A 26,792-nucleotide genomic window follows, 5' to 3' on the forward strand; every position below is an offset into this window, starting at 1 on the left:
CGGTAGCAAAGAATAGGTTAAATTCCTAAAGCTCCAATTTAGCCATTAAGGTGGATGTTGAAGACTTTAATCACTTTCATGTACTGTCAAAATGCAATTTCTTCTAAGCACCCCATTTATAAATGCACTATGTATATCACCCCAAAAGAAAAAGTAGATAAATTAAAAGCTCTTAATGCTTGCATTAGAAGTGCAAATATAGGACATGGGGAAAACTTTTGTAAGTTTAGATTTAAAAGTAAATTTAAATTTTGTGGTTGGCATTTAATTTCTATGTAATTGTGAATCTGTTAGTCCTTCAGTGAAAGACTGTATCCAATCCCATTGATACCAGACTTGAGCAGAAGCAGCTTAAGGAATTCGCCACAAAGAGAACTACTCGAAGTAATCTAATTTATCCAGGTGCCTCTCTCCAAAGTAATGGTGGTATAGACTTTGTTGCCTACCTTCTCATGCCTTATCGGAAATACGAAGGTACGAGGGTTAATGAACTTTGGTAGTCAAGCCAACTTTATATCGGAAAGGGCTCTTAGAGGGACAGCTTTACAGAATTACGGATAAACTCCTGGAAGTATAATTTTAAATTGGAAGTTAAGGTAAAGTTTGGACACGACACATGACATAGAAGCTATTTGCGTTCCTTAACTTTAATTTGAAGCTACCTGGCTTAAGTTTAATTGTATAGTCCTTTACAGATAGAGGGTATGAACTTTTTGATAATTTTCTAAGGACGGATAGTGACTCTATTTCCTACATAGATTTTATTCTTGGTTCATATTACTTATATTGCATTATGTTAACTGTTGTATATGGCAGTTACTCCTTCCATGTATTATGAAAAAATGAGTTATTAAGAGGGAACTTAGTGTGCTTGTTAATCTTTAAGTATTTATCTAATTCCATAGTAGCTTCGCATTTGCCACTTCCTCAGGAACAAATTAATGAAAGTTTTAATGTATTGGAAAGTCTTTCCCATTACTTTTTGCATTACTAGACTTTGAAAACCCTAAAGAGGAACTTTAACATTTCTGACCAAATTGGTGGTTAATGATGAGGAATTAGAAAAAGCTGCTTCTCAAATACTAGAACAAGATTCTTAGTTTTCATGAATATGTAGGACTAGATGAGGAAACTACTTTAGTAAATCGGAAGTTAGTGAAGTTTTTACATAGGAACGCTCTTGGGAGTGAGTGTGGTAGATTAGTAATGCCATTGTTATGGAATGGTAGCTTCGCATTTATTAGGATCAAATTTCAACTTTACTAAGAAAATATTGGAAGGTACACACCCTGTCCAAAGGGGAATTCGATTAAATTGATGGATAAGAATATTAAGGAACAAGAAAAACTAGGTTTGATAGAAAGAATAGATAATTTAGAAGAATATTGTTCTCTGCATTCTGAGTATAGCTTCCTACCTAATATGGGAATATTCAATTTAGATAGGGACACCAGTAAATGTAGATTAGTTTTCCTATCAAACTTCTCTGAAAATAGTTCAAGAGTAATTCTATTAAGTCATAATCAAGCCATGTGGGCTGGACGTTCTTAATCAGAAGATATCTACTTTGTTTCAGATTAATTTTATAAATATTTTGTGCTTTTGACTTGAAAACGGCATTCCAACAAATTGCTTTAGAGGAAGTTGATCAGAATAGAATTTTGTTTCTGGTTTAAAATCCTTAACATGGGAGAGAGCACTTTGATTGCTTATCGCAATGTCAGACTTGGCTTTGGTTTACGATGTAGCCCAACAATACTAGTGGTAGGCTTTTTTAAAATTTTGATTCTGTACGAAAGAGTTGACCCAATTGAACTTAACTTTAAGAAATTAACTTATTAATTATTATACATGGACAATGGCGTATTTACTGCTAGTAAGTCATTAAGATGGAGTTTTCAAAAAATGAATGAAATTTTTCACCCTTAAAGTTTGTTCTGCAGCAATTGGTTACTAATGAGGAAATTTTGCAAAGTGATATTAATCGTAAATTACATAAGACTCCTAAAAGTAGTAAATCTTCGGACTCCATTGTGATAGGATCACAAACAAGATTTCAACTGGTAAACTGAAGTTTGATCCAGAGGCTGATAATGGTTGGTTTTGAAAAGCATTGCTTTGAATTTTGATCCATACAATTTTAATGCACCTATTTTAAATAGAGCACTCTTATTCATGCACAGTCTACAGACTGACTAGTCTCTCAGTTGGGATAAAGTTATCCTATAGGCAATAAAAGGAATGGAAGAACATTTGCAATAAAGTAAATGCTACGCCAGAAATCTAAATCCAAAGATTTGTAGGTGAAAGTTCATACAGGCAAATAGCTTTTACGGACAGCAGTAAATCTCTCTATGGCACTACCGTTTATATCCAGGATATTTCGACGCTAGAAGTAAATTTTGTTTTAACTAAAAATTGGTTAGTGAACAGACAATTAGAGAATAAAATGCATTCCTTCACTAGAATTTCCAGCAATTATTTTATGTCGGGAGATAACAGGCCTACAATGTCAAACACCCATTATAATTACAGAATTGGAAAGAAATTTAGTCAGTAATTCCACTCTTGAAACCGAATACTGTTACCTTGGATAATGAGTTCTGATATACTCTCAAATAGGGATAGCTCTGAAGAAGTCATAAGGAAAAGACCACAATGAAAGACTGCCCTTCCGAGTATACAGAAAACCAAATTTATGTTAAGATTAAAATTGTTTCAATTTGTTGTACTGAATATTTGAAGCGTTTTTTAAATTGAGATTAGTTTATGGGTCACTTTATTGATTTACTTTTATTTATTCAAATTCTCTTAATTTGAATCCCTAGTTTAGTGTTTTAAGATTTTATAGCAATTGTTTATTATTTGCATACTAAAGTAGTCCTTTAAAGCCCCGTGCCATACTAAACAAATTCTAAAAGGAACATGGGAGTTTAAAGGATTGCGCAACACCTAGATGGCTCTGCTGGCTCTTTTACCTGTTTACGTTCGTAGTCCTCATCCTTGATTTTTTGTGGAAGGACGTCGGCCTTTGCATTTCGCGATTCTTGGAGGAGAAAAAAATGCCTACCTCGACCCGCCACGAAGAAGGAAAAGCAGTTCAAGCTAAGGTTCCAACTTAGAACCACTGGATAACATTTGAAGATAACTGGTGAACTCTACTCCCGCGTAAGAGAATGCTTTGTGTATTGAAAAAGCATCTACATTAACTATGTAACATATTCTTGCCGACCCACGTCTGTCTGCCTCGTCCGTCGTCGTCTTTGAAGCCTACGACATCAACACTTCTATGTAGTCAATGGTTGAACCTTTCCTGCCCAGTAAGTTTCCTAAGATTTGTGGCGTATGGTAAAGCTTAGGTTAGGGCGTTTTTAAATCTTAATTACCTCACTTTCAGAACATTTAATTTTTCTATGGATTCTTTTGATATTGCTATCTATAAAGGTGTATAATTTTTGGAACTTTTATCTATAAAGGTGTATAATTTTTGGAACTTTTATCTGTAATTGCTCTTTGATATTTAGGCAGTTGCTAATTGTTAAGGGGGACAGTGGTTTAGTGGAAGACACTGATTCAACTTCTGGTTCTTTCACGCAGCTGATTTAGGTAATTTGTCAGGTTGGTCAATGATATACAATGTTTTACATAAGGATAGTCTTTATTTTATTAAATATTGTTGGACTCTATAATGATAGTCTGTTGTTTTCAGAATCCATAGGTTTTCAAAAATTTCAGTGCTAAGTTCTTTCCACCACAAGCAGTAGTTATCAATTTATGATTATTGAATGGGAACAGTACTTCAGCCATTTGAGTTTTATCTATGCCATTTCGTAATCTTATCTTTCATACGAATAAATTTGTAAATTTTTTTATTTAACTGAAAGAAAATATTCAATGTTACGAGAAACTCTTGTGTAAAGCTTTGTTCTTCATTGAATGGCGTCTGAACAGGGACTCTGAGGACTATAGTCTCCAATAGGCGATGATAGGGGTGGCATTTGAGGTTGGATTTTGTGTATTAAGAGTGTCGTGAGTTAACGTTGGGATAATTTGAATTTATTTATTTTATTCAAGAAAACATTTAATAATGGAAGAACTAAGGTATTTAGTAATGTGCAGGAAGAGACTAAGGTCTCGGGTTACTAAAAATACTCAAAACTTCAGGTACTTTTATAAGTTTGAGTGATGTCGATAGGTCGACGCTAATTAATAGGTTGAATGTTATAAAGGAAGACTTGAGAAATTATGATAAAGATTTCTTCAATCAAACGGTCCTCATCCAAGGACTAAGCAGAATTTGAGGATTAATTTAGTTCTTGCCAAGAATATTTAAGACAGTTATCATTGATAATTTAATACTGCCTGAAATCCTCCGTAGCCTCCTTAAGTCCAGTAGCTCCTTTGCCTAAACTTGCTAGCAGTGATGGCGAAAATAGTTATTTTTCAGACAGTTTGAAGAAACTGTAATTTTTCGTATACCAATTATGATAAACTACTTTTGCTAAAGCAGCAAATTTCTGGTAAATATGCTGTTAATAGAATGATTAGAGGCAGATAGGCAAGGTTATTCACATGCAAAAGAACTCTTGCAAGCAGGTTTTGCTCCTATTCCAGTTTAAAAATTTAATGTACTGAAACTGTTGATAAATATTAAGTTGGATGCTAATTATTAATAATTTGAATAGAGAGTAATATTAGGAAAATAAAATAAAAGGCCGTGAAGACTGAACACTAGTGTTTATTATGTCTTGCAATACTTTTTTCCTTATAGGATTGAATGATAATTTTAAGAAAATTCTGATTAAAGTATCGGGAAACTTAAAACCTTTAACTGTACAAATTGTGGAAAATTTCTTTGAATGTAATGAACGTTATTTGAATGTTCCGCTATTAAGCCTATGGAAGAAGGATCGGTAGCAAAGAATTGGTTGAATCCCAAAGCGCCAATTTAGCTATTAAGGTGGATGTTTAAGACTTTAATCCCTTTATTTCATGTAATTTGTCAAAATGCAATTTCTTCTAAGCACCCCATTAATAAATGCACTAGGTATCACCCCAAAAGAAAAAGTAAATTAAAAGCTTAATGCATTAATGTGCAGATATAGGACCTGGGGAAATTTTTTTAGTTTAGATTTGAAAGGAAATGTAGTAAATGTTATGGTAGGCATTTCATTTCTGTTCTTGTGATTCTGTTAGTCCTTCAGTGAAAGACTGTATTCAATCCCATTGAAACCAAACTTAAGCAGAAGCAGCATAGGGAATTAGCCACAAAGAGAACTACTCGAAGTAATCAAATTTATCCAGGTGCCTCCTTCCAAAGTAATGGTGGGATACTTTTTTTTTCCCTACCTTTTCATGCCTCATCGGAAATACGAAGGTAAGAGGGTTAATAGACTAGTAGTCAAGCCAACTTTATTTCGGAAAGGGCTCTAGAGGGACAGCTTTATAGAATTAAGGATAAACTGCAGGTTACTGTAAATGTATTTAATGGCCTAAGGAAGTATGATTCTAAATTAGAAGTTAAGGTAAAGTTTGGACACGACACATATGACATATTAGCTATTTGTGTTCCCGAAATTAACTTTAATTTGAAACTACCTGGCTTAAGTTTAATTGTACAGTCCTTTACAGATAGAAAATTATCAAAAATTTCATACCCTCTTAAGGACGGGTAGTGACTCTATTTCCAACATCGATTTTATTCTTTGTTCCAATTCCTTATATTGCATTATGGTAACTCTGTTGTATATGGTAGTTACTCCTTCCATGTATTATGAAAAAAATATCCTTGTTTTATTAACAGGAAACTTAGTGTGCTTGCTAATATTAAGTATTTATCTAATTACATAGTAGCTTCGCTTTTGTCACTTCCTCGGGAACAAATTAATGAAGAAAGTTTTAATGTATTGGAAAGTCTTCCCCATGACTTCTTGCATTAGGTCTTAATGTAATAACCTTGGAAAACCCTAAAGAGGAAAACTTTAGCATTTTTGACCGAATTGGTGTGGTTAATGATTAGGAATTAGAAAAAGCTACTTCTCAAATACTAGAACAAGATTCTTATAATTTTCATGAATGTAGGACTAGATGAGGAAACTACTTGGTCGATCGGAAGTTAGTGAAGTTTTTCATACGAACACTCGTCGGAATGAGGATGGTAGATTAGTAATGCCATTGTTATGGAATGGTAGAAGAGCATTTATTAGGAAAAAATTTCAATTTTTCTAAAAATATTGGAAGCTACACACCCTGTCCAAACAGGGGAATTTGATTGAATTAATGATTGAGAATATTAAGGAACAAGAAAAACGGTTTGATAGAAAGAATAGATAATTAGAAGCATTTTGTTCTCTGCATCCTGAGTATAGCTTCCTACCTAATATGGTTATATTAAATTTAGATAGGGACACCAGTAAATGTAGATTAGTTTTCCTATCAAACTAATGTGAAAATAGTTCAGAAATCCTGTTTTAAGTCATAATAAAGACATGTGGGCTGGACATGGTCTTAATCAGAAGATTTAAACTTTGTTTCAAATTAGATTTGATAAATATTGTGCTTTGACTTGAAAAAGGCATTCCAACAAATTGCTTTAGAGGAAGTTGATCAGAATACTTTGATTTTCTGGTTTAAAAACCTTAACATGGGAGAGAGCACTTATATTTCTTATCGCAATCTCAGACTTAGCTTTGGTTTACGATGTAGCCCAACAATACTAATGGTAGGCTTTTCTAAAATTTTGATTCTGGACGCAAGAGTTGAACCAATTGAATTTAACTTTTAAGAAATTAATTTATTGATTATTATACATGGACAATGGCGCATTTACTGCTAATAAGTTAAGATGGAGGTTTCTAAAATTGAATGAAATTTTTCACCCTTAAGTTTGTTCTGCAGCAATTTGTTAATGAGGAAACTTTGCAAAGTGATATTGATCGTAAATTAGACTCCTATAGTAACTCTTCGGACTCGATTAGGATAGGATCACGGACAAGATTTCACTCTTAAACTGAAGTTGGATCCACAGGCTGATAAAGGTTGGTTTTGAAAAGCATTGCTTTGAATTTTGATCCATAAAATTTTAATGAACCTATTTTAAATAGAGCACTCTTATTCATACACAGTCAACAGACTGAAAAGTCTCTCAGTTGGGATAAATTTATCCTATAGGCAATAAAAGGAATGGAACATTTGCAAAAAAGTAAATGCTACGCCAGAAATTGAAATCCAAAGATATGTAGGTGAAAGAGTTCATGCAGGCTAATAGCTTTTACGGACAGCAGTAAATCTATTTGCGGCATTACTGTTTTTATCCAGGATATTTCGACGCTAGAAGTAAACTTTGTTCTTGCTAAAAATCTGTTAGTGAACAGATAATTAAGAGAATAAAAGCATTCCTTCTAGAATTTCAAGCAGTTTTGTCAGGAGATAACAGGCCCACAATGTCACACCCATTAAAATTACAGAATTTGTAAGAAATGTCTTCAGTAATTCCACTCTTGAAACTGAATACTGTTAGCTTGGATAATGAGTTCTGATACCCTCTCAAATAGGGATAGCTCTGAAGAAGTCATAGGGAAAAGACCACAAAGAAAGACTGCCCTTGCGAGTATACAGAAGACCAAATTTGTTTAAAAGATTAAATGTAAGTTTAAATTTGTTGTACTGAATATTTGAAGCTTTTATGTAATTTTGAGGTATGATTGGTTAATGGGTTACTTTATTGATTTACTTACTTAGATTTATTCAAATTCTCTAATTTTAATCCCTAGTTTGGAGTGTGTAAGATTTTATAGCAAACTTTATATTTTTATTTGCATACTAAAGTAGTCCTTTAAAGCCCCGTGCTATACTAAAGTTCTAAAAGGAACATAGGAGTTTAAAGGATTGCGCAAAACCTAGATGGCTCTGCTGGCTCTTTTTACCTGTCAGTTCGTCCTCATCCTTGATTTTTTATGGAAGGACGACGGCCTTTGCATTTCGCGGGTCTTGGAGAAAAAACATGCCTACCTCGACCCGCCACGAAGAAGGAAAAGCAGTTCAAGCTAAGGTTCCAACATAGAACCACTGGATAAAATTTGAAGATAACTCGAGAATTCTACTAACTCGTAAGAGAATGCTTTGTGTACTGAAGAATCTACATTAACTATGTAACATATTCTTGCCGACCTACCTGTGTCTGCCTCTTCCGTCGTCTATGAAGCCTACGACATCAACACTTCTAATGGAGTCAATGGTTGAACCTTTCCTGTCCAGTAAGTTTCCTACGATTTATGGCGTATGGTAAAGTTTAGGTTAGTGCGTTTTTAATTCTTAATTACCTCTCTTTCAGTGGTTTAGTGGAAGACCCTAATTCAATTTATGGTTCTTTCACGCAGCTGATTTAGTTAATTTCTGTGTCAGGTTGATCAATGATACACAATTTTTTACATGAGGTTTGTCTTATTTTATTAAATATTGTTGGACTCTATAATTATAGTCTGTTGTTGTTGTTTTCAGAATCCATATGTTTTCAAAAATTTCCGTGAGTGAAGGTCTTTCCACCACAAAACCGTAGTTATCAATTTATGATTAGCGATTTGGAACAGGACTTTAGCCATCGTATTTGTATCTATGCCATTTCGTAATCTTAACTTTCATACGAATGATTTTAAATGTTTTTATTTAACTGTGCCTCCATATAGGCGACGATAGGGTGGCACTGGAGGTTGGGTTTTGTGTATTATGAGTGTTTGCGATAACGTTGGGGATAATTTGAAATTTAAATTTTTCTGCAAGAAAACATTTAATAATGGAAGAGGAATTAAGGTATTTAGTAATGGGCAGGAAGACTGTAAGGTCTCAGGTTACTAAAATATTCAAAATTTCGGGTACTATTAGAAGTTTGAGTGACGTCGATAGGTTGACGCTAATTAATAGGTTGAAATCTTATAAGTAAGACTTGCGAAATTATGATCGCAAGATTTCTTCAATCAAATGGTCCTCATCCAAGGACTTTCAGAATCTGAGGCTGAATTTAGTTCTTACCAGGAATATTTACAGTTATTTCATTGATAATTCAATTAAATATACTTAGTTTGTCACCACCTGAACTGCATGAAACCCCCCCGTAGCCTTCTTAGAGTCCAGTAGCTCCTTTGCCTTAACTCGCTAGCAGTGATGGCTTAAATATAGAATTATTTTTCAGACCGTTTGAAGAAACTAAAAGTAAATTTTCATATACTGATTATGATAAACTATTTTGCTAAAGCAGCAAATTTTTGGTAAGTATGTTCTAATAGAATCATTAGAGGCAGATAGGCAAGGTTATTCACATGCAAAAGAACTCCTGCAAGCAGCTTTTGCTTTTATTCCAGTTAAAAAAATTAGTACTGAAACCGTTGGTAAATATGAATTTGGATGCAAATTCTGAATAATTTGAATACATTAGTAATATTAGGAAAATAAAGAGAAGCCATGAAAAGACTCAACATTAGTGTTTATTATGTTTTACAATACTATTTTCCTTAAAGGAATGAATGATACTTTTAAGAACATTCTGATTAAAGTATCTGGAAAAACTCAAAACCTAAAACTGTACGAATTGTGGAAAATTTCTTTGAATGTAATTAACGTTATTAGAATGTTTGTTCCGCTATTAAGCCTATGGAAGAAGCATCGGTAGCAAAGAATAGGTTAAATGCCAAAAGCTCCAATTTAGCTATTAAGGTGGATGTTGAAAACTTTAATCACTTTTATTTCATGTACTTTGTCAAAATGCAATTTCTTCTAAGCACACCATTAAATAAATGTAATAGATGTGCAATTATAGGACATGGGGAAAATTTTTGTAAGTTTAGATTCAAAAGTAAATGTAGTAAATGTTATGGTTGGCATTTTTCATTTTTGGGGTTGTGATTCTGTTAATCCTTCAGTGAATGAGACTATCCAATCCCATTGATACCAAACCTAAGCAGAAGCAGCACAAGGAATTGGCCACAAAGAGAACTACTCGAAGTAATCTTATTTATCCAGGTGCCTCTCTCCAAAGTAATGGTGGTACAGACTTTGTTGCCTACCTTTTCATTCCTCATTGGAAATCCAAAGGTAAGAGGGTTAATGGAGTCTGGTAGTCAAGCCAACTTTATATCTGAGAGGGCTCTAGAGGGACAGCTTAACAGAATTAAGGATAAACTGCAGGTTACCGTAAATGGATTTAATGGCCCAAGGAAATATAATTCTAAATTGGTAGTTAAGGTAAAGTTTGGATAAGACCCATATGAGACATAAGTTGTTTGTGTTCTCTAACTTTAATTTGAAACTACCTGGCTTAAGTTTAATTGTACGTACAGTCCTTTACAGATAGAGGGTATGAACTTTTTGATAATTTTTTAAGGATGGGTAGTGACACTTTTTCCTACATAGATTTTATTCTTGGTTCCAATTCCTTATATTGCATTATGATATAACTGTTGTATATGGTAGTTACTCCTTCCATGTATTATGAAAAAAATATGGTTTTATTAACAGGAAACTTAGTGTGTGCTTTATAATCTTAAAGTATTTATCTAATTCCATAGTAACTTCGCATTTGTCACTTCCTCAGGAACAAATTAATGAAAGTTTTAATGTAATGGAAAGTCTCTCCCATGACTTCTTGCTTTAGGTCTAATGTAATAACCTTTGAAAACCCTAAAGGAAAACTTGAAAACCATAAAGAGGAACGTTAACACTTTTGACTAAATTGGTGTGGTTAATGATGAGGATTGAAAACCCAAAAGAGGAACTTTAACACTTTTGACCAAATTGTGTGGTTAATGATGAGGAATTAAAAAAAGCTACTTCTCAAATACTAGAACAAGATTCTTATAATTTTCATGAATATCTAGGACTAGATGAGGAAACTACTTTAGTAAATCGGAAGTTAGTGGTTTTTACATAGGAACACTTAGGAATGAGGATGGTAGATTAATAATGCCATTGTTATGGAATGGTAGTTTCACATTTATTAGGAAAAAATTAACTTTTCTAAGAAAATATTGGATTCTGAGAAAATATTGGAAGCTACACACCCTGTCCAAACAGGGGAATTTGATTAAACTGATGGATGAGAATATTAAGGAACAAGAAAGACTGTTTGATAGAAAGAATAGATAATTTAAAGCATATTGTTCTCGGCATCCTGAATATAGCTTCCTACCTAATATGGGTATATTCAATTTAGATAGGGACACCAGTAAATGTAGAATAGTTTTCATCTCAAACTTATAACAGGATTACTCTGAACAATTTTCGCATAAGTCGTAATAAAGCCATGTGGGCTGGACCTTGCCTTAATCAGATGATATCTACTTTGTTTCAAAATTAGATTTGATAAATATTTTGTGCTTTGCCTTAAAAGAGGCATTCCAACAAATTGTTTTAGAGGAAGTTAATCAGAATAGAATTTAGTTATTCTGGTTTAAAAACCTGAACATGGGAGAGAGCACTTATATTGCTTATCGCAATCTCAGACTTCGCTTTGGTTTACGATGTAGCCCAACAATACTAATGGTAAGCTTATTTAAAATTTATTCTGGACGCAAGAGTTGACAGAATTTAACTTTTAAGAAATTAATTTATTAATCATTATATATGGACAATGGCGCATTTACTGCTAATGATAGTCATTAAGATAGGGTTTTCATAAATTTAATTAAATTTTTCACCCTTTTAAGTTTGTTCTGCAGCAATTTGTTACTAATGAGAAAACTTTGCAAAGTTATCTTGATCGTAAATTAGATTAACTCCTAAAGTAGTAACACTTCGGACTCAATTGGGATAGGATCAGACAAGATTTCAACTCTTAAATAAAGTTTGATCCAGAGGCTGATAATAAGGTCGGTTTTGAAAAGCATTGCTTTGAATTTTGATCCATAAAATTTTAATGAACACATTTTAAATAGAGCTCCCTTATTCATGCACAGTCTACAGACTAAAGTCTCAGTTGGGATAAAGTTATCCTATAGGCAACAAAAGGAATTGAAAACAATCTGCCAAAAGTAATTGCTACGCCAGAAATCGAAATCCAAAGATTTGTAGGTGAAAGAGTTCATACAGGCTAATAGCTTTTACGGACAGCAGTAAATCTTTATGGCACTACTGTTTTTATCCAGGATATTTCGACGCTAGAAGTAAACATTGTTCTTGTTTAAAAATCGGTTAGTGAACAGACAATTAGAGAATAAAAGCATTCCTTCACTAGAATTTCCAGCAGTTTTGTCTGGAGATAACAGGGCCACAATGTCCAACACCCATTATAATTACAGAATTGGAAAGAAATTTCGTCAGTAATTCCACTCTTGAAACCGAATACTGTTACCTTGGATAATGAGTTCTGATATATTAGGGTTTGTGCCTTGTATGATAAGGCGCCCTATGAGGTAATGTTAAACTTGCGATAATCATACGCTAAGTCGGTTGGTATTGCACTTCCATATTCGTGGGAGTGTCTTGGGGTTTGTAGATCACTTACGAAGTCGGTATTATGTTCTTGGTTATTACGACTATGTGTTAAAATCGTGATGATGATTCGGTGAGGAGGTTCTTGTAGAAAACACGAAGTATAAAAATATGTATTCTTCTGAAGTTTTACATGCTGAAGATCAGATATGATTGTACAAGTCTTCTAATAACGATAGCTTGATCGCTTCTGCCAATGATGATGGCTAATCCTATTCCTCTACATGATAAAGCTTAGGTAAAGAGGTACAGGTCTTCTAATGACGATAGCTAACTCTGTTCTCTCTACATCTCTGTTACAAGTTATGAAGGAAGCAGATAGTAGCTCGAACATATGAACATACTATCAGATGACATAGTTACATACGAACACACAATCAAAATGAGACACGCTACAGATCACGTAGGCCGTAGTTGTCTCAAGCAGGGAGCTTGGAATAATGTTTATAAACAATTGAATGACTACAGGTGACTGCATGTTATCTTAGCCTACATACTTATTGTATACGTCATCTTTAGCGTCTCTAGTCTGATCACATTCCTGCAACGATCAAATCTGGTCTTTTATATATGGACTAACAATCCATATTTTTTATTATGTAAACACTTACATCAGCTCGGTCAGCTACCAAAACCAACTACTGAATATTACTTAAACTTGACTTGCATTTGACTTATAGGAGTGTGATACAGACACTATGTGAATATATATATATTAGTAAATAAAAATTCATGGTGTACATGAATTGATTCAAGTAATAAAATATAAAACAATGATATTGGTAAATAATAGTGATCACGTGATATATAATGATAGTTTTTCACTTCATCTCATTAAGATACATATGCTACAGAAAATACTAATGTACTCTGATAATTGCATAGAATGAAGATTAACATGATAAAAATCATATTTTAACATCAAAAAATTTGCATTATATGAATTGATAAAATGATTAATGTTTATGCTGATTGATTCGTTGATTTTTATGCTAAATGTTATATATCTGATTCATTAATCAATATACTAACTCATATATAACTGCAGATATTAGTAAGATAAAAGGTAACTGATTGATTATAGGCTACCTGATTTGTTTATACATATATGGATTCATATAATTATGATTAATATATGTGCACTTTAAATAATTCCTATTGCGTACACGCAAAGATATATTTAGATTCTGTTATTTATGATCATTTATATAAGAGATTCCTATTGCGTACATGCAAAGATATAGACTCTTTTTATTTATGATCTTTATCTGTTAGATACATGATACTTTATATATATAGGATACATGATAATTTATATATATAGGAACATGCCAGGAGGTTATACTACTTCACTTTTAACTAGCGTTCGAACAACTTTTCGTCCATTACACAGTTTCCCCAGACAACCACCTATAGCCCAATGAAACGGCCTATTTCACAGGGTTTAAAACAAGGGGGAAAAAAAAATTTGCCTGGGCGGGTCCAACGTTCTATTTTTTGCGCTCATACTATTCTCTGCATCCTAAGCTACACGATTACGTTCGTGATGAATAAAAAAACATCCCCAGCACGAGTCCTTCGCCAGCAAAGTAGAGTTGATTATCCTTCGGGTCGTAATCGTCGGAAGTATGTCCCTTTCGTAGTCTATTCCGACAGCCGCCGGAGCATTCCGCATTAAAACGAGATTAACGACGAGATACGGTGTCGGTCGAAGAAGTCCATGAAATTCCTTTCACATTGTAGGCGGTTGTTACTTGACTGTAGTCATCCGCAGCGACGAACGAATTTTTGAAGTTGCTATGTGAAACTCTCGTACTGCAGGATACTGTAACCAGGTTCCATTAACCAGCCTGCAAGTGAAATTATACTTGTCACAAGGGCAAAGTAAATTCAGACGACATCCAAATACAGGGAGGGAAGAGAGCCATTTAGACCAGACGTAACCCACATGAATTCGCTGATATTTTGGAATTCAAAAGAGTCCGCTGTACAAACTTTATTATCCATGCATTAACAATGAGTGAACCTATCCAGGTCTATGATGACTGTAAAAATATCCATAATTTATAACAAATAAACATATCAATACAAATCCCAAAAAAAAAGAAAATTCGATATTACTGGTAGTAAATTACTAGACAAAGAAGTGGAAAACGGAGCTATTTGTAAGATTGCCAGGCAACATAAGAGTCAAAGAGAATATTAATCATGATTCTATGTGCCCTACAAAAGTTTCATATTCAATTTTCTCGCGCGCATCCTCGGAGGTTATTTTTTTGTTTTTTTAAAAAAACTTTTTATTAATAGGTAGGAGATGCAACGAAAAAACCCACTATAACTAATTTCTAAATAAACTTTGGGTTTTTCAAGAAAATGTGACATTTTCCCATGAATGTTTTACTTGAACTGTAATAGGCTAATGTTGCAAGTAAATATTTCATATATACATATCTTGATACTTCTAAATGTCTATGAGGTTCAGAAAAAAAAATTCATTTTGTTATAGAAATTCTATTTGCTTATATTGTTCATTAATTTTAAAATGATTAAAAGTCCTTAACTAATTGCATTACACACACGGATAAGAATGTTTATGCCTGGTCATGTGACCTATGAACCACATGTGAAGTTCATGAACTAAGCATTCCTTTCTCCAGTCATTCTGCTTTGCAAGCAGAGACGACACACAGATGAAGCCTGTGTAAGCAGATTATTGAGGTTAAAAGGAACAAATGCTGATACGGCAATGATGACTTCGTCACTTGGCAGGAGATTGCTCTCAGCTAGCTAAGAGTTACGTTACTTGCTGTAATAAATACGACTTTAGGATAAATTTTGTTTTTTAATACTCGACCCACATGAGAAGAATGTCTGAAAAAAAACAAACTACCAAAATTGAACAATATATTAGTTTCATGTTGGAAAACTGCATGATTATGTTAAAATAAAGATTCCTTATTGAAACTAATGAAAAAGGTTCCATACAAATTCTATATATATTAGCCCTGTATAAGATTCATATAGGATTATTCCATAGATAACATTTTCACTTCTAGACTTCCTGACTTTAAAATCTTTTATTTTATTTTTATTTATTTATTTTTATTTTATTTATTATTATTTTTTTTTCATTGACTACAAATATAAATCACCGGGACAGACAATATGTCAGTAGGTTTTGGATAAGTATTTGAACTTTTAGCTTATTTGTCATTACTAAATATATACGCGCATATATTTGGATATTTAATTAATCTATGGTTACGTTTTGCTTATTGATTTATCGTGATTCCTTTTTTATTATAATTTGTAACCCTTCCGACTTCTTACGGAGGGTGTATTATATTGACTCCACTTGTATCCATATTTATTTTATTTTTTTATATTTATTTATTTATATTTTTTTATATATATTTGATAATTAATGGTTGGCATGAATATGTGGAAAAGTGTTCTAGCGGTGTACCGTATAAGGCTACTTGCGGCATCAATTCTACAGATACAAGATATGGAATGATAAAGGTATTTAAAACCGCGAGAACCGCTATAATCCAGTTCGGATCCAATATCACGAGTTGTAACTCGTAAGACATTGACACTTTCTGATTTATATCTTATTCTAAACCAACCGATTGACTCTGGCGATAAAATATTATTACTGGTTTTCTTAATGGATAGGAATTCACACAACGTGTTAAGGAGATTATTATTGATTTACGCCACCCGAGTCAGATTATCATGTGTTTTTTGAATTCCAGGTTTACTGATTTAGCACTCATAAATATTCCTAACGCACTCATTCCGGTGGTTTGTTTTAGTGCTATTACTTCTATATAACGTGTCAAGGAACTATTAACACTAAGAAGTGTTTATTCCCTCTGTCAGACTCTTAATTCTGTTAATAATTCTAAGTATATTCTTTCAAGGATTGATTTGGCACAGGATAGGCCCTTAACTGACAGGTGTCTTAGTGTGTCCCTTTTTTTCATGACACGTGTTACAATCAGTTTATGTGCTTTTTATATCTGTAAGCATCGTAGGCCAGTAAAACAGTGATTTGGCTTTGTGACATAGTAGGGAAACCTGGATGACTGAATGCAACCAGTTTATGACGATTGGTATGAAAGAGATTATTACTACTACCTGGTCGTTAGTCATCTGCTGTGTTCTTCGGGTTTTCCTCGTCACGGACTTACATAATATACATTTTGATTACATTATTCTGATACACATACTTTAAATATACTTTTGCTTTAGGGTTTCTGCTCGAAGTGTTTTATTGTTTTTGCTTAGGCCGCTGACCCTGTTTCCGTTCGAAGTGTTTATTGTTTGATGTTTATTGCTGCTTACACTTGCTTTGTTCAGTTTGTAACAGTTCTGCGCTCCGACCCAGATATTCAATGCTCGCGATTCTCTTGGGTTAAGGAATTTTCTTGTTTAGATACGGTTTTAACAATAGGCACGGATGTTTCTATATCTTTGTCTAATTAATGGTTCTTTGCAGTATGGTGCGGGATTGCGGGATAATGCGTCGGCTATGATAATTGCTTTCCCAGTGGTAGATATCTTATCTTGGCTCCAAAGACCTGAATGATCATTTGTCACAGAGTTCCTTTTGGACTGTGATTAAAGCCTTTGAAAAAACTCGGTAAAGGACTCATGTTCAGTAAGGACTTTATCAGGATAGCCATAGATTATGAACTTAAGATGTACTAGCGAGTTAAAGATACCTAGCCTTCCTTGCCTATTACTGCAATATTTACTTTCAGAGGGCTTTAGTTTACGTGAATAAAAAGCTATAGGGAAGAACTGTTTATCATATTACTGAAGTAATACCCTCTTACCCCTTGGTCATGAGGCGTCTGTTGCAAATAAAAAAAATTCTTTATTTAAATCAGGGATTTTTAAGTTAGGTGAGCTGCATTTTCCGCTTTTAAGATATCGAACGCCTGTTGATGCTTTTCAGACCATAATAAATCTACGCTCTTCTTCGTAAGATCTGTTAAAGGAGCTGTCATGATTGAAGAGTTACATATTTACATACGATTGTAATACCCACTACAGCTCCAAAGTGCTGTATCCCCCTTTTACGTTAATAGGTACCGGAAAGTTATGAATAGCCGACACCATACCATGGACTACTTTAAGACCTTGACTAGACACATAAAACCTAGATAAACATGTTCGGTTTTTAAAAACTCACATTTAGATATTTTACTCTGAGATTATTTGTCTTTGTCTCTGTAGCACTAGCTCTAGTTTATGTGAATGTATTAGGGCTTGTGCCTTGTATGATAAGGCGCCCTATGAGGTAATGTTAGACTAGCGATAAACTTACGCTAAGTCGGTTGGTATTGCACTTCCATCTTCAATGGAGTGTCTGGGGTTTGTTGGATCACTTACGAAGTCGGTATTATCTTTACGACGATGTGTTAAACTCATGGTTCGGTGAGGTTCTTGTAGAAAACACAAGGTATAAAAATAGTATATTCTTCTGAAGTTTTACACGATGAAGATCAGGTATGATTGTACAAGTCTTCTAATAACGATAGCTTGATCGCTTCTGCCAATGATGATGGCTAATCCTATTCCTCTACATGATAAAGCTTAGGTAAAGAGGTACAGGTCTTCTAATGACGATCACTAACTCTGTTCTGCTTGTCTACCATCTCCGTTACAAGTTATGAAGGAACAGACAGTAGTTCGAACATATGAACATACATACAATGACATAGTTTCATACGAACACACAATCAAATGAGACACGCTACAGATCACGTAGGCGGTAGTTGTCTCAAGCAGGGAGCTTGGACTAATGTTTATAAACAATTGAATGACTACAGGTGACGGCATGTTATCTTAGCCTACTTTTATTGTATACGTCATCTTTAGCGTCTCTAGTCTGATCACATTCCTGCAAGCAATCTGGTTGACCTCTTTAGTTTTAGACTTTTATATATATGGACTAACATTCCATATTTTTATTATGTAAACACTTACATTAGCTCGGTCAGCTACCAAAACCAACTACTGAATATTACTCAAACTTGACTTGCATCTGACTTATAGGAGTGTGATACAGACACTATGTGAATATATATATATATATAAGTAAATAAAAATTCATTGTGTACATGAATTGATTCAAGTAATAAAATATAAAACTATGATATTGGTAAATAATAGTGATCACATGATATATATAATGATACAGTTTTTCACTTCATCTCTTTAAGATACTTATGCTACAGAAAATACTAATGTACTCTGATAATTGCATAGAATGAAGATTAACATGATAAAAAATCATATTTTAACTGATAAAAAAAAACTTTCATATATGAAAATGATAAAATTATTAATGTTTATGCTGATTGATTCGTTGCGTTTATGCTAACTGTTATATATCTGCGGATATTGTTAAGGTAAAACAAGGTAACTGATTGATTATAGGCTACCTGATTTGTTTATACATATGTATATGGATTCATATAATTATGATTAATATATGTGCACTTTAAATAGATTCCTATTGCGTACACCAAAGATATATTTCGATTCCGTTATTTATATCATTTATATAAGAGATTCCTATTGCGTACACGCAAAGATATATTTCGACTCTGTTATTTAGGTGATCAATATATATATTCCTAGTGCGTACACGCAAAAAATATATTTCGATTCTGTTATTTATGATCATTTATATATATAGGATACATGACCGAGGTTATACTACTTCACATTTAACTAGCTTTCGAACCACTTTTCGTCCATTACACAGTTCCAGACAACCACCTATAGCCACTGAAACGGCCTTTTTCAATGGTTAAAACAAGGGGAAAAGTTTGCCTGGGCGGGTCCAACGTTCTATTTTTGCGCTCATACTTTCTTCTGCATCCTAAGCTACACGATTACGTTCGCGATGAATTAAAAAAACATCCCCAGCACGAGTCCTTCGCCAGCAAAGTAGAGTTGATTATCCTTCGGGTCGTAATTGTCGGAAGTATGTCCCATTCGTAGTCGATTCCGACAGCCGCTGGAGCGTTCCGCATTAAAACGAGATTAACGACGAGATACGGTGTCGGTCGAAGAAGTCCATGAAATTCCTTTCACATTGTAGGCGGTTGTTACTTGACTGTAGTCGTCCGCTGCGACGAACGATTTTTTGAAGTTGCGATGTGAAACTCTCGTACTAGCAGGATACTGTAACCAGGTTCCATTAATCAGCCTGCAAGTGAAATTATACTTGTCACAAGGGCAAAGTAAATTCAGACGACATCCAAATACAGGGGAGGGAGAGAGCCATTTAGACCAAGACTTAACCCCAGAATGAATTCGCTCGATATTTCGGAATTCAAAAGAGTCCGCTGTACAAACTTTTTTATCCATGGCATTAACAATGAGTGAACCTATCCAGGTCTATGATGACTTGTAAAAATATCCATAATTATAAAAAATAAACAGATATTCAATACGAATCCCAAAGAAAATTCGATATTACTGGTAGTAAGTTACTAACAAGAAGTGTGAACGGAGCTATTTGTAAGATTGCCAGGCAACATAAGAGTCAAAGAGAAGATTAATCATGATTCTGTAGTTCTCTATGCTAACTGAAATTAAGTTGTGATAAAATCTGATCCTATGTGCCCTAACAAAAGTTTCATATTCAATTTTCTCGCGCGCATCCTCTGAGGTTAATTTAAAAAACTTTATTAATAGGTAGGAGATGCAACGAAAAAAAACCCTATGTAACTAATTTCTAAATAAACTTTGGGTTTCTCAAGGAAATGTGACATTTTCCCATAAATGTGATTTACCTGGATTGTAATAAGCTAATGTTGCAAGTAAATATTTCATATACATATGTTGATACTTCTAATGTCTATGAGGTTCAGAAAAAAAAAAATTAATTCATTTTGTTGTTATAGAAATTCTATTTGTTCTATTGTTCATTAATTTTGTAAAATGATTAAAGTCCTAACTAATTGCATTACACACACGGATAAGAATATGTTATGTGGCCTTTCATGTGACCTATGAACCACATGTGAAGTTCATGAACAAAGCATTCCTTTCTCCAGTCAATCTGCTTTTGCAAGCAGAGACGACACACAGATGAAGCCTGTGTAAGCAGATTATTGAGGTTAAAAGGAACAAATGCTGATACGGCAATGATGACGTCGTCACTTGGCAGGAGATTGCTCTCAGCCAGCTAAGAGTTACGTTACTTGCTGTAAGAGATACGACTTTAGTATCCCACCGCTGCCACCAATATTAGGGCTTGTGCCTTGTATGATAAGGCGCCCTATGAGGTAATGTTAGACTAGCGATAAACTTACGCTAAGTCGGTTGGTATTGCACTTCCATCTTCAATGGAGTGTCTGGGGTTTGTTGGATCACTTACGAAGTCGGTATTATCTTTACGACGATGTGTTAAACTCATGGTTCGGTGAGGTTCTTGTAGAAAACACAAGGTATAAAAATAGTATATTCTTCTGAAGTTTTACACAATGAAGATCAGGTATGATTGTACAAGTCTTCTAATAACGATAGCTTGATCGCTTCTGCCAATGATGATGGCTAATCCTATTCCTCTACATGATAAAGCTTAGGTAAAGAGGTACAGGTCTTCTAATGACGATCACTAACTCTGTTCTGCTTGTCTACCATCTCCGTTACAAGTTATGAAGGAACAGACAGTAGTTTCGAACATATGAAAATACATAACAATGACATAGTTTCATACGAACACAACAATCAAATGAGACACGCTACAGATCACGTAGGGGCGGTAGTTGTCTCAAGCAGGGAGGGCTTGGACTAATGTTTATAAACAATTGATTGAATGACTACAGATGACGGCATGTTATCTTAGCCTACTTTTATTGTATACGTCATCTTTAGCGTCTCTAGTCTGATCACATTCCTGCAAGCAATCTGGTACCTCTTTAGTTTTAGAACTTTATATATATGGACTAACATTCCATATTAGAAAAGATTACAGATCATCCCATATAGGCAATGTAGGGTATCCCCTAAAAGTCTCCAAACACTATATTGTAATTGGGTGCAACGCAAGCCGGAGGCATACGTAAAAATTGATAATGTCCCCTGAGTGTGCTGAAAACGGTGTATGAGGTACAATCACTTAGGTAATGGTATCTGGTAAAAGCTTTTAAGTAAGTCCAAATTGGTAAAAAAAAAAAATTATTTTAACCTAACAGAGATAAGATGTCGGTACATGGCACTGGAAACTATCGGGAGTCGTTTCCTTGTTTAAGCGTCAGAAATCTACGCAGATACGCCAAGTCCGATCATTTATGGCATGACGTTTGAGGAAAATTATATGGGCTTATTTGATTTCCTAATGACTCCTATTACTAACATTTTTTAACTTCGTCATTTATCTCTATTTTGAAATTTCATTGAGAATCTATACGAAGGTACGTAAATAGCTTTATGTTTGTCCTTAGACCATGTTTTGTGTTAAATTACATCCGTTTTTTTCCAGAGATCACTCGCCAGTGGAGAAACTTCCTGGTATTCAGGTAAAAGATAAAAAAAATTTCTGCTGAATCACCTCTGCTTGAATGACTTTACGGATATTACTTTAGATAGATTATAAGAGATTCATCTACGACTGGTTGGGCGGGATTAAAAATTAGCAACAATAAAAAAAAATGCGATATTTATAACTTCCGTATTCACGATATGTATACGTTTGTGGATCACTAGATTAACTTGTTGCTGTGTCAACCGTGTCTAGGGCTTTGTTCGCGGAAATAGTTATATTTCAGAGTGTCGGGAAGGATTAAAATTTCATTTCCCAGCAAAGTCATTTTACACGCACTAAGACATTCGAGGGTGCATGCTTCTCGAGATTTTGCGTGCAAAGTGCGACTGCGGTTGTGGGAGAATTCTGTGTGGTCATTTGAACAATGTTAAGATTTATGAGACAAATGTATAGTTCCTTTATATAAGTTATTATTTGATTAACTGTCTCATTTTTGTTCAAACTGATTTTAATGTTTGAAGGTTTATAGGATTTCCCTTTGATAAACACGCCTTATTTTGCAGGATGTAAGGTAATATTTTGTATACCCCTAGATGAATCTTACAATTACACTAGATACAGATCAATGTTTTTTATAGCTATAGAGGTATCTGTAAACGCTCGCTTATCCGGACTTCTCATTAGGGGAGTTCGAACAACAGACGGTGAGTCCGTAAATACAGGATATTACGTGTACTAAAGGAATAAACAAGATATTCTAATTTTTACGGCGCGTACAGTCGGGCTTTATCCACCACTACTTATAACTTATGTATTAAAAAAAAAAACGAAAACCTGCTCTGATTACTTTATACGGTCGTGTGTTTCATAGGAAAAATCCTTATTAATTCAAAAAGATATTGGCATGTATGAACCAACATCGCTTTTCACATTCTGCTAGAGTCACTTATTGTGTGGAATTTGCTATGCTTTGAACACTCGGCAGATTTAACTAACCTTGACCGCTTGACTAGGTGACACAGTCACCGAGTTTGCTTGTTTGATTCTGAACGGGCTACTGTTTTCTATTTCTTTTTGTAATAATTAGGATCCTTCTCTTTATTACCATCGGCAACGTATTGTGCTTGTTTTTTAGCATTATGTTGCTGGTTACGTATAAAGCAATGAATGACAAACTATTAGGAACTGAGCGATTACTAATAAGACAAGTTATCACTACTGCATTCAATATTAACTGTTTGTACTTCATTCTTTGCTAAAATTTGAAAATTTGAAATAGTGAGGGATCCTGGTCAGCGCATTTAGCCTGATGAAAGTTTTTTACAGACATGTTATTCCTTGCAATCCAGCCATATTTTAAAAGTTAAGTTGAGTCATTGTGGTTCGATATTTTATAACTCAAAAACTCAAGGCTAAAACTGCGATCGGGACTTTGCAAAGGAGCATTTATTGTCATGACCCGAAATAGTGTTACCTCTAATTTATATAGATTTGTACGGGTGTTCCACTTGTTTTTTGTGTGTTTTCTAATCACTACGGTGCTTAACGACGCTATCCATGTATCTGTATAAATACAGACGTCCACTGCGTAAACGCATATTCACTGTTTAATATGATTTGTTACGTAAGGGATTAATAATCACCCAAAATGATAAAATTAACATAGTATATGATTATGATATTTCAGTAGAACTTCTGGAAACAGACACTCAAAGATAAAAACTCGCAGTAGCGAAATCTCAATGATGTAGATAATTTCTGTAAAAAAGTAAGATTAAGAATGTGTCGTAACTTCAGCCACAGGAATAACGAAATTCGACCTGTAAAGGAAACACTCAAAGTTACTCCAAATGAATAAAAAACTGTACATAGCTTGCTTTTGTGGGAAGTCACGGTGTTCCGATAACGACACACGGCCTTGGTCCTCCTCCTCTATTTAGCGGACGACCTGGTTTGGCTTCAATTTCCCCCGTGCGCGTTGTTTCGATGATTCGAGCCCTTGAAAGATCAGATGCTGCAGACGCGTTCGGTTTGTTTCTTGAAGTGCCGGAAACGCTCACTAACGATGTTTTCTTGAATGATTCTAATGAGAGACGAAGCTTGCGTTGCCGTAGGAAAAAGACACGTCGGTTTTGTTTCTTGAAGTTATTCACTAAACGAGGATACTAAGTTGCTTGAAGAATCTCTTGCTTTGCGTCGTCGGTAAAGAGTTCTTGTTGTTTTCTGAAGTCGCTCACTAAACTATGATAATAAGTTGGTTGAAGAATCTGCTGCTTCCGTCGTCGTTGACTTCTTATGATACATGATTTATTATTCTGGTTTTTTCTTCGTAGGACGTTGTAGAGTTCTTCTGGTCCACTGCCACCAATAGTGCTTGTGCCTTGTATGATAAGGCGCCCTATGAGGTAATGTTAGACTTGCGATAATCATACGCTAAGTCGGTTGGTATTGCACTTCCATATTCGTGGGAGTGTCTTGGGGTTTGTAGATCACTTACGAAGTCGGTATTATGTTCTTGGTTATTACGACGATGTGTTAAACTCATGATGATGATTCGGTGAGGAGGTTCTTGTAGAAAACACAAAGTATAAAAATATATGTATTCTTCTGAAGTTTTACATGCTGAAGATCAGATATGATTGTACAAGTCTTCTAATAACGATAGCTTGATCGCTTCTGCCAATGATGATGGCTAATCCTATTCCTCTACATGATAAAGCTTAGGTAAAGAGGTACAGGTCTTCTAATGACGATAGCTAACTCTGTTCTCTCTACATCTCTGTTACAAGTTATGAAGGAAGCAGATAGTAGCTCGAACATATGAACATACTATCAGATGACATAGTTACATACGAACACACAATCAAAATGAGACACGCTACAGATCACGTAGGCCGTAGTTGTCTCAAGCAGGGAGCTTGGACTAATGTTTATAAACAATTGAATGACTACAGGTGACGGCATGTTATCTTAGCCTACATACTTATTGTATACGTCATCTTTAGCGTCTCTAGTCTGATCACATTCCTGCAAGCAATCTGGTCTTTTATATATATGGACTAACATTCCATATTTTTATTATGTAAACACTTACAGATATACTCTCAAATAGGGATAACTCTGAAGAAGTCTTGGGGAAAAGATCACAAAGAAAGACTGCCCTTGCGAGTAGATAGAAAACCAGATTTATGTTAAAAGATTAAAATTAAGTTTAAATTTGTTGTACTGAATATTTGAAGCTTTTGAAATTTTGAGGTATGTTTGTTACGTTATTGATTTACTTAGTTTGATTTATTCAAATTTTTGAATTTTAATCCCAAGTTTGGAGTATATTAAGATTTTATATAACTTATTTATTATTTGCATACTAAAGTAGTCCTTTAAAGCCCCGTGCCATACTAAAGTTCTAAAAGGAACATGGGAGTTTAAAGGATTGCGCAACACCTAGATGGCTCTGCTGGCTCTTTTTACCTGTTTCAGTTCGTCGTCCTCATCCTTGATTTTTTATGGAAGGACGACGGCCTTTGCATTTCGCGATTCTTGGAGAAAAACCTGCCTACCTCGACCCGCCACGAAGGAAAAGCAGTTAAAGCTAAGGTTCTAACTTTAGAACCACTGGATAACATTCGAAGATAACTGGTGAACTCGACTCTCTCGTAAGAGAATGCTTTTGTGTATTGAAAAAGCACCTACATTAACTATGTAACATTCTTGCCGACCCCCCCACTGTCTGCCTCTTCCGTCGTAGTCTTTGAAACCTACGTCATCAACACTTCTAGGGAGTCAATGGTTGAAACTTTCCTGCCCAGTAAGTTTCATACTATTTGTGGCGAATGGTTAAGATTAGGTTAGGGCGTTTTTAATTCTTACTTATTACCTCTTTCAGAACCTATAAATTTTCTATAGATTCTTTTGATATTGCTATCTATAAAGGTGTATAATTTATGGAAGTGTATTATTACCATTTGTGTAGTTGCTCTTTGATTTTTAGGCAGTTGCTGATTGTTAAGGACAGTGGTATAGTGGAAAAGACTGATTCAATTTCTGGTTCTTTCATGCAGCTGATATAGGTAATTTCTGTGTCAGGTTGGTCAATGATATACACAATTTTTTACTTAAAGATATTCTTTTATTTTACTAAATATTGTTGTACTCGATAATGATAGTCTGTTTTTGTTGTTTTCAGAATCCATAAGTTTTCAAAAATTTCCATGAGTGAAGGTCTTTCCACCACAAGCAGTAGTTATCAATTTATGATTAGCGATTGGGAACAGGACTTCAGCCATCGGAGTTATATCTATGCCATTTCGTAACCTTAACTTTCATACGAATAAATAATTTTAAAGAATTTTTGTTTATTTTTAACTGAAAGAAAACATTAAAGGTTACGAACAACTCTTGTAAAGCTCTTGGTTTTTCTATAAAATTTTTGAAAAAACCCCCAAAAATCAAAAGACCATCCGAATGCAAAAGATTTCAAACGCAGACATATGAAAGGAAATTATCATGTAAAGAAGCAGTCTTTGATCTCTTCTTGAGTTTCACAAGCTATCAAACTTTCTAATGAAACTTCCTAAAAGCGAAAGCGCCATAACATACTTCCCGAATTCAAAATATCAAAGTATGTTCTTAAAACCTCGGACCAAGGAATGTGAAGAGACTCGCGGATTAGTATCGGACTAACTTTTAAAAATAATTATAATAATTATCATATACTATACATTATCTAAATCAAAATAAAGCTAGAGCAGAGACTTCCTGAATCCCATTTGACCTTAAACTAATTTTCGGTTTC

General features: G+C 34.3%; 1 long non-coding RNA gene across 1 annotated transcript; it reads left to right on the top strand.

Annotated features, from left to right (window-relative positions):
• Nucleotides 1–23,283: 23,283 nt before the first annotated feature.
• On the top strand, nucleotides 23,284–26,345 carry LOC135217150 (uncharacterized). Its single transcript, XR_010315064.1, has 2 exons — nucleotides 23,284–25,805; nucleotides 26,184–26,345. It is a non-coding gene; the product is annotated as an uncharacterized LOC135217150 (long non-coding RNA).
• Nucleotides 26,346–26,792: the final 447 nt, after the last annotated feature.

The sequence above is a fragment of the Macrobrachium nipponense genome, chromosome 7, assembly GCF_015104395.2.
Source record: "Macrobrachium nipponense isolate FS-2020 chromosome 7, ASM1510439v2, whole genome shotgun sequence".
NCBI lineage: Eukaryota > Metazoa > Arthropoda > Malacostraca > Decapoda > Palaemonidae > Macrobrachium > Macrobrachium nipponense.